Source organism: Rattus rattus, chromosome 13, assembly GCF_011064425.1.
Source record: "Rattus rattus isolate New Zealand chromosome 13, Rrattus_CSIRO_v1, whole genome shotgun sequence".
NCBI lineage: Eukaryota > Metazoa > Chordata > Mammalia > Rodentia > Muridae > Rattus > Rattus rattus.
The window spans coordinates 34459927-34470391 of NC_046166.1; the positions used below are offsets into that span (position 1 = coordinate 34459927).

At 37.8% G+C, this 10465-nt stretch overlaps 1 pseudogene; it reads left to right on the forward strand.

The window, feature by feature from the left end:
* Positions 1 to 4855: 4855 nt before the first annotated feature.
* On the forward strand, positions 4856 to 8771 carry LOC116914306 (annotated as a pseudogene).
* The last annotated feature ends 1694 nt before the right edge of the window (positions 8772 to 10465 follow it).

Here is a 10465-nt window from a genome sequence, read left to right on the forward strand (position 1 = left end):
TAGATGTTTTTGTCCTTTTGTTTTCTCTAATTAAAATCTTATTTCTATAATGTGAATGGTGACATATAATATTTTTTAAGAAAATCAGATCTTAGAACAAATCTAGGAGAACAAAATCCCTTCTAATTGCTTGTAATCCATCTCATTTCTTTCTGACTTGTGCAAAACCCTTGAGCACCATAAATGTCATAATACTTCTTTCCATTCCTAAATAAAACCAGTATTATTCATCTTTACTTGTTCTATTCATTGTAATTAAGGATGATTGAAAATAAAACCAAAGTTCTAGTAAAACAAATACCAGACAACCCAAGATAACTTAATTTCACTCAATGAGACTGAATCATTTTAGTACATTGTGGCCATATATACATTTATATATTGGCAAATGCTAACTTGGGGCTTATTTTCCCCTTTAGAGAGACAGGTTTCAGGTAATGCTGCATATTATACACATGAACAGGCTCACACACTGTCTTCAAGGAACTCCAAAACTTAATTGCTTGAATTCAAACCCTGTTCTGTATCAGTGATTAACTATATGAAGTTGACAATTAGCTTTATTTGAGTATGTCTCCATTTTCTATACCATGGGAATAAAGATAATACACCTAATATTAGTGTTCCTATATCCCAAATTCATTTATGGAGCTTGGCACTCAAGGGATATGATTAGTGCCCTTATAAAAGAGACTTAGACAAGATCCCCTCCCTTTCTTCAGCAAAGCAAGGACATATAGAATGCACAATCTCTGAAGTATAGAAAACCTTCCTTAGACACAGAACAGATGGCCTAGCAGTCCAATTTTTAAAATACATGAGTAGACATTACAGAGGTGTGATGGAAGTGGGAAACTGGCTTGCTTTCAAATGCCATGTAAATTATGTAGAAAATCTGAAAGAATCAATACAACATCTTCCAGAACCACAACATAGCACAATGTCATAGCACAGTGGTAGCATTCAAGGATGCTCTGTGCACATTTTCTTTCCTTTGACTCCATCCAGGCTGCTGGCCTATATTTATCACTCAGATACAAAGTTGGTCTTCTACCTTAGTTAATCTTTTAAGCACCATAGTTTTCACACTTCACCAAGCTGGTATCCAACCACACCTAAACTACCGCTGGCACCAAAAGTTTTCCATCTCACTGCAAAACTCATTTTCTTCTGAGTCCTTACAGTTCTCATAGCATCAAAAATTCAAGTCCAAAGTTTCCTCTGGAATTTAAGGCTAACTCTTGACTGAAATCCCCTATAAAATTAGTCACAGGGCTACTTAGATGTGTTCAACTGATAAAACCCTACCAAGCCTGCTGGCCTGAATTCAGTCTCCAGAGCCTCCATCGTAGAAGTAAAGAACAGAGTCCCACAAGTCCTCAGGAGTCCCCCACATAGTGCAGTACACATGAGCACTATCTCCAACACAAAATTAATTTATTTGCTTGAACTAAATTAAATGTATTTCTCGCTTACAAACAAATGAAACTCGGACTATGGTATTTTATTTGGCTTTCACAATTACTATGGGGTAACCCCTAATCTACTTTTGTAACTGCTGACCTGGCTACTTCACCAGTGATACACCCCCAAGTACTTGCTGTTTCTCCTGGCTATGTGCTCAGTGTCCATCTCTCATGGTGGCTTCCTCCTCTCTCCCACATCATCTTCTCTCTAGTCCTTCCATTCTCTCCCCTCTCCTCTTTCCTCTCTCTCTCTCTCTCTCTACTACCCCTACCAGATAACTCAGAACCTGTCCATCTCTTATCCTTCCATTAAATGGCTGTTCCAATGTCATTTAACCAATAGTTTTAAGTTACAGAACAGGTTTATACAACAAAAGCTTGTAAATTTGAGAATTCACTCATAGGCAACTAGACCTTCTTCAGGTACAGAGTTTAGCATTACAATATGTAGCAACACCAAACCTCAACAAATTGATTAATTAATTAAAGTACAGGCATATATTCCCAATTCAAGGAGGGGCATAGGAGAGTAGCAATGAAGGATCAGAGCAGAGCAGACTGAAACTCGGTAGGAAAGATCTTAAGGTACTGTGACTCCATAGAAACTTCTAAGGAACTCTGATATCCTGCAAGCCTTAGAGGCACTATAGTCTTGCCTTTGTATCCCACGTGTTCACACACTGGGGCTGGCTTTGTTCACTGTACCGAGTCACTTTTACTGTAAGAACTACCCCCGTCCCCGATATTCCTGCAATTCCAATAAAACTTGTGGTTTAAATTGGACTATGTCAGTGTCCATATTTTGGCCTTTCTTCAGTTTCCTCTCTTGGGTGCATTGCTTTATATCTCCCTGAGAGAGTGTCACACAATACTCCACCAGAACAATCAGGACATTATTTTTCTATTCAGCTTCACTCAAAAACTCAGAGCTTTGGCAAATTGGAAAGTTCTTTGACAGCATGGTAACATGGATTCTCAAGAGTCCTCATTTCCATTGGAACTTTATGACCATAGCCTTTATGTCCACATCCCTTTCAGCATCCTGCTCTTCTGCATCCTGAAGAGAATCACCCATTAAGCTGCCCTCGTAGTGTTCTAGGCTTTCTCTTGCATGCTCTTCACACTCTGCTAAATGCTTCCTGCGACCACCTCCAAGACCTGAGAGCCACAGTTTTAATTACAACAGTGACCCCACTTCTGAAAAAGTCTCCAGTTTTCTGTATGAATTACTTCTTGTGTCACTGTAACCGAAATACCTGAGAAAACAACTTAAGAGGAATTATTCATTGTGGTTTATAGTGTCAGAGGGTAATTCTGTCATGGACAGGTCAGCATAGTGAAGAAGCTTACATTGTTGTAGACCAGAATCACACAGGGAATACAGGACTAAATCAGGGACACACAACTCCCAAACAGACAAAACTTAACTCACTCCTCCAGCTGAGATTCAATTCCTACTCTCCTTTCTTACTACGAATAAAGGTCTCATTGCAGTCAGTAAGTTAGTTTCTCCTCATCCAGTTGTCTTTAGAAATGCTTTCACAAACATCTTCAAATGAGCTCTCCTAATTACCTAATTATTTACAAATCCAAACAACTTGGCAATCATAATTAACCATCACAATGTGAAATAAATAATAGAGGAAGGATTGACTTACTTGCCTCCCAATTTGAGGGGCTTTGTCCATCATAACAAGGGGGTATGGTGACAGAGATGAGCTCTCATGATGATGGCTAGGAAGATACAAGAAAATGCCTGCACCAGCTCACTTTCTCCATATTTTTCTATTTTCCTCCAGTCAGATCCCCTGTCTGTGGGATCAGACTGCCCACATTCAAAGTAGGTCTTACCCACTTAGTCAATCCTCTCATAAGGAAATGGGATTTGTTCTCATGTTGAGGGTTATAAGGCCAAAGCAAGCATAGACAATAAATAACAAAAGAGCCAAGAAATATTATGGATTATGAGAACATGAGCAAGATTTCTTAAGCAATGTGCTCTTGAGCATAAGTATGGTGATTTTATTTGAGAAGACCAAACAGACACAAACAGGAATATATCTTAGAGGCACACATATTTCAGAATATGCTCCATTAATGAGTTCATTCTTAACCATACTTAATTTGAGATAAAGCAAGAAGCAAAGATGGTGGATGCAATTTGGGGCATGCTGACTTCAAGCTCTTGTAACACATGTTCACAAGGTTCAGTTGGTCAACAGGAAAAAACACTTTGGGGTATACTCTGCTTGTGCTGTGAAGTTGTAGATTAGGAACACAAGAGCCTACAACCATGAAGGTGTGTTGATTTAGGAGTGTGTTCCTGAAAGTTATGGCCACACTTAATGCACAAACTCTCTGAAATGCTTTGACCACAGACACATTCACAGATGTGCTTTGCCAATCTTTAAGGCACTTCCTGATCCACAGATGTAATTTGCCAATCTCTTAGGCACTTCCCAATCAAGTCAAGTTGCCAGTGAAAAATCACTACTAATCACAACTGCTCAGAATGGCATTCAGAACAATGATATAATTAGGCACAAATGTAACAGAAATACAAACAAGTTAAGTATGAGGAAAATTGCAAAACTCTTATGGAGGAGAAAAAGGTAGACATAAATAAGTGGTAGATTATCTGTGATCATAGGAAGTCCCAATTATGTCAACAGTATATCTTCTCTAAACTTAATCTGCAGATTCAAAACAATCCTATTCAAATTTCTAGAATACATATTAAGAAGTTAATTCTACAATTTTTACTGAAAAGTAAAGGACTTAAAACGAGTAAGTAAATGCTAAGAAAAACAAAGAAAACGGGACCCACTTAATTTCAAGACTTAAAGCCAGAGTAAGCAGCATAATGTAGCACTAGTGAAAATAGACAAGTGGGTCACTGAAACTCTTTACATTAATAGAAACAGACCAACTTAATAAAACAACCGATCATTGCCCCCTTATCAAATAATACTGATATATGTGTATATATATTTTTTTTCCAGAAAACAGAACCAAGACAGAGAACTTCCAAGCATCACAAAAGTCACTAAAAATTTATCACATGTTTAAATGTAAATTTAAAAACTATGAAGAACAGAACATGTAGAAAATCTAGAGGAATCTGGGCTTGGCAATCAATTTTGTATGTAAAACTGAGAGCAAGACCCATGAAATAATTGTCTATGAAAGATACTAGCAAGAAAGTAGGAATTTTGCATTTCTTATAATGAACTTTTTTCAGTACATGAAAAACTCTTAAAGCAGAGAACAATAAAGTTTTTAAATTGGTTAATAATTAAAACCTACAGGTATGGTGGTTTGAATAGGGATGGCTTCCATATACTCATGGGTTTGAATGCTTGGATCAGAGGATGTTGTACTATTAGGAGATGCAACCTTTTGGAGTAGGTGTGACGTTGTTGGAGGAATATGTCACTGAGGAGGCGGGCTTTGAGGTTCCTTATAAACTCAAGCTCTGTCCAGTGTGGCACACAATCGCCTTCTGCTGCCTGCCGAATTCCCAGCTCATCTTCAGCTCTAATCTGCCTGCGTGCTGTCATACACCCCATCATGAGGATAACAAACTAAACCTTTGGAACTGTAAGCCAGTCCCAATTAAATGTGTTTCTTCATTTTTGTTTTGTTTTGTTTTGTTTTTTTGATAAGAGTTGCCCTGGTCATGGTGTCTCTTCACAGGAATAAAACCCTAACAAAGACAGCAAGTGACAAGGTAGCCCATGGAAAGATGTTTCACATTACACAGCAGCAAGGGAATCTGAACTAAAGCAACAATGAGGCACTGCTATTCATCAAGAATATCAAATACTCCTGAGGTTGCAGAGCAAGAAAGAACTCATTCTTTGTTAGGAAGAATGCAAAACAACTTTGAGGGGCCTTCCTAAACTAAACACGGCTTTCCACTGTAAAACTAAGCATGGTTACAACGTGACCTAGCAGCTGCATTCTTTCCCACACGTTTGACATATATACACGTTTCTTTTTAAACATGGATATTTTATGAATAATTTCCCAACTTGGAAAGAGCTAAGATATTCTTTATTGGATGAGTAGAGAAAGAAACTATGCTGCTTATGGCATGTAATGCTATTCAACTCTAAAAACGACAGGAATGAATAATAATAATGAATCTTAAATAGATGTGACCAAGTAAAAGAAAACAATGAACAGATTGCGTAGTGTGTGCATAGTGTATGATTTCAATTGTGTGATAGCCTAAGGACAAAGATGGAGACAATTAGAAGATCAGTGGTTCCCAGAGTTAATGGAAGGGGGTAGGCTATCAAAATACTGAAGAATTTTCCTGTAGAGACAGTTTGATTCAATGGTAAGCATTGGCCATTTCTCATTATTCATTTGTCAAAACCTAAAGGACAAACACCAAGAGTGAACCCTAATATAAACTATGGACTTTGGGTACAACAAGGTGCCTAAATTGTAGCAAATAGACCATTTTAATGTGAGATTATAGCCCATGTTCCATTGTGGTTGAGAAGGCTAAGATCAGAGCAAGATAGGTATATGGGAACTCCTTGTTTATTCTATCCAGTTTTGTTGTGATGAAAACTTTTCTTAAATACAACCTTTTGAAAAGACTGACTTAAAAAACCATATTTCTAACTTCTTTGAAAACATGAAAGATCACTGCAACTACATTTCCTATGGTAGGGATTCTCGGGAGTTGTGTATAAACTGCCCTTTTGGGATACAGACAAGCTACATTTATCAGCACCCTGTCAAGTCTGCTTTATACCTTTCCATTCTGTGTCTGGCCCTGGTTACTTGAGTTTGTGATGCCCTGCTGTGCTGGAACTGTAATGGTTTCATTTCCTTACTCATTTGTGCATTCGACGTTCAGATTGAATACTTGAATTACAATATACAGAGCAGTGATTGGAAGTTAGAATGCAGGGCTCATAGTGGATGAAAGTGGAGAATTCCAAATGGAAGATAGAGATGCTAAGTTTATTGAAAAGAAGACTCAGAGTCTCAAGCTACAATCGTATGTCTTTGAAGTCCCAAAACTCACATACCAGTGTCACCCAGAAAGTGACAGGAGAGAAAGTCTTGCAGGACCCTACCCGACCTGGATCAGTACCTGCATTTTCCCAAGTTCCCCAGATAACTCCTAAGTACTCAAGAACTTGAGTAGCACTGACCTAGGTGATACCAATTTCTTTTCCTGGTAAGTCAGCTTGTGAATTCGAAAGAACACAGTACTGGAATTTTATGAACATAATCTGGAATATGTTTTCTGTTGCTATGCTGTTTAGGAATCATTGGAAAAATTACAATTCCCTGGTTTTCATATCTGTCATATTAGGAATCTTAATACATGCTTTATAAAATATACAGTATTTATAAATAATAAATCACCCCATACAGTGTCTGAACTACAGTATGACTGAAAAGATTTTGTTGCTATTCTTTACTTGCTCTCTTCTATGAGAACAATGGTCTATAATTTCATGGATTTCAAACCCTGCTACAGATCTTACTTCCTATGTCTGGTGCCCCTTACTTAAGAAAAAAATTCACAAAGTACTAAATCTTAACAAAAGTAATTTTAGATTTTTTAAATTAATATTTATTGAGTAGCAATACATAGAACTAATCCAGAATTTACTTATTTATTTATGTATGTATTGCATGTAAGGACATGTGTGCACATGAGTGCATGCGTGTGTGTGTGTGTGTGTGTGTGTGTGTGTATTGTTTTGTTTGTTTAATTATCAAAATGATTCTATTGCTTGAAGGCAAGATTTGATTTGAGCGTCTTTGGAGTGACAGGGCAATTATTGACTCAATTACCTACTAAGTATTGCAAAGTAACCCTAAAGCATTCTTGTGGGAGAAAAGAATCTCTGACAATATCTTTTTAAATGTTGCCCCATTGTATTTTGAGATGATATGCTCTTCTCTGATGGAATGTTATTATTCCAACATGGCTCACCTATTGTTACATTTTTCATTTTGAATTCACTAGACTGTGACTTTTTTTCAAATCTTTTATGAGCAAGGTCCCTCATGGGCCCTCCTTAATTGGTTCAGGATTATCAGCAGAGAACACTGTCAAAACTCGAGACAGTGTTTCCTATAAAAACTTACAATGCAAAACTTTTCCAAGGATAAGGTGTCCAGATGCTGATAAAAACAACCCCTTTTCTCAGCCAGTAATCACTATCTGAACTTGAATGGTCAAAGCAAGGCGGAGTTTCCATGAGAAGCCACGTTTTAGAAGAAATCTATTTTACAAAACTTAAGTCAGTTGTGTTAGGATGATGAAACAGCTTGAAAGAAAAAGGAGCTTGACAATCTCTGCTAATAGAATACTCTTGTAGCCATTCTACCAAAACAGAGAATATCAGAAGGGATCAACCCGTAAGACACCTGAGGGTTTTCTTCTGTCATCGTGCAAGTCTAAACAATTTTATCTTTTAATATGAAAGAATAAACATTCACACAGTTGTCGCATGGACCCTTGTCCCAAGATCATTGTTGAAGTCAGAAAATTCGTGCTCTGAGTTTGCTTTGTCCTCATTTAAAATTTCCTTTTGCCTTCTTCCTTCTGTTTTTATCCTATACTCATGAATAAATTTTCAGTCCTTTCTCAATATTGATAGCACAACATGAATATTTCTTTAGATTTTACCATATACATCCTCAGGTAGACACACTGGCCAACATCACTGTTTCTCCATTGTTATTAGAAGACATTTTAAAACTTTCATGAAGCTTAGAATTGGTGCTATTGGCAATGTTCATTTCCTTGGGTCTAAAACTTACACTTTACTGATCTTATACTTAGCCATTCTCAGGCTTATAAAAATCATGTTGAAGCAACACTAAATTTCCAAATCAATGGAGCACTCAAAAGTGAAGCTTCAGCAATATTCTAAGCAATATTACAATGAGGCCAGAGAAGGCAAGGTGATTACAATATTACTATGAGTTGAATATTACTAAGATCTATTCTTGGTTGCTCTTGGTGTTGAATTCCAAACAAGCTCCCACCCTGGGACTAAAGGACAAATGTAGGATGCTCACTGGAGCTGGAGACCCCAAAAAGGAAGAAGAAGAGGAAGAATTAGTGGACTTCCTAACAACAGTGAAAGAGCACTGTGAGCAGTTGGAGAAGTGTGTAAAGGCCCGGGAACAACTAGTGTTGTGTGAAAGCATGTGTCTTCCAGGTCACAGACAGAAGAGAATTGTACAGAGGAGCTCTTTGACCTCGTGCATGCACGGGACCTCTGTGTGGCCCACAAACTCCTCAAAAGCTTGAAGTAAATGTACCTCAGCCTTGACACTGGGAGTCAGAATTTTGTTGATTTTGGCAAGTAGCTTCTCTTCTGTGTAATTAGCAGTGTTCCATCTTAATAAACTGATCTGCAAAAAAAAAAATAATAATAAAATAAAAAAAAATCTATTCTCTCCCAAAATGTTCGCACCAGGTATTATAAACCTCTCACAGTAGGCAACATTTTTAAAAACCATCTTTATTTTTGACTTAGCATTCTTTTTCCTTCCCCATTTCAGTAGATGCTACAGGCCTTTGCTGTTTAGGCTATATGTAAAACTTTGCCAGACTTAAGAATTGTTTTTAGATTGACATATTTGATCACGAGAACCAAATGAATCAGTTTACCTCTAAATGATACATCAGGCCATCATATTTTGGATCTTGAACATATTTAAAGTATTTTATCTCTGTTTTCTTAGGCCATTTTCAGTTATTTGTTCATTGAGATACTGTAATTCCAGTGCATATGTGTGAATGTAAATTCCCCCAAACCTACTTGCATTCAGACAAGTCCTGGGTAGTCATTAATATGGGGGATTACTTTGCCACTGCTTCATGAGACAGTTTCACAGGGTGCTAAGACGAGAGCCATCTGGTCCCAATGTAGGTGCCTTCCTCATCCTTTGAGAATTTCTTTTCTTTCTTTTTTTTTTTTTAGGAACACTGCTTCAATGGTCCAGGAGAGTTGAAAGACCTTTCATGGGGGACAATTTTCACACATCTCTCTTACCTGGAGGTTTTTCATAAGCCAGCTCAGGACCTCTCTGCTTGGTATGCAATACTGAAATAACTGGGTAAGTCTCACAAATTGAATTGAACTGACCACGAATTTGAAGCTACTGCCTTTCCCACTGACTTAAAGCCAAATAGAGTTGCCTCCCTGTGCCAAGCTTTGATCACTAGTATGATATGTTCCTCTTCCTGACTTAATGCATCCAGTCTCCAACACTGGTTTTATTTAATGTTCTTGTTCACTTCACTGGAAATGCTTTAGCTCTGGCACCTGCTGGCTGTGAAAGTGATTAGGATTTCCGGGGACCAGAGCATTTCATTTGTAGTAAGCCACACCACGGCCCATAAATTAATACAGGATTATGCTTCAGCATTCGCTCTGCAGGCTTGTTTTGAACTGAAAAGAAAAGGCAATTGAAGGATGAAGAAGAAAGAAGGGAATGACGAGATGAAAAGTGAACACTTTTACAGAACCTGACAGTGTGTATTAACATAAACATTTGCTCAGGAAGTAACTGAGAAACCTCCACCACTGAACTATTATCCTTGGTTAGCGCTGACGAACGTCACTCTCTCCTCTCAAAACCAGACTCACCTTACATGTGAAAAATACCTTACCCTTTGTCAAAATTTATACAGGTAACCTTAAGTGGCTCTGAAAGCCAGTTCAGCAATTGGAGTCACAACCTCATCTGACTTCAGCTCTGTAGTCATTCTCACTAAGGTGTCAGCAACATGGATAAAGGTGTCTTAGAGCCTCCAGCTAAGTGCACCCAAAGCCAAATGCTCGCAAGTGACCTAGGTCAAAGTCAAGAAGAGTGGGAGACTCACTGATATACTCTACCTTAATTAGTACACTTCCAAATAGAGTAAATCCAAATATTATAGCCAGCATACATTGAACCGTGGGTCCATCTAGCACCCTGCCTGATTTTATAAAGGCTTCAAG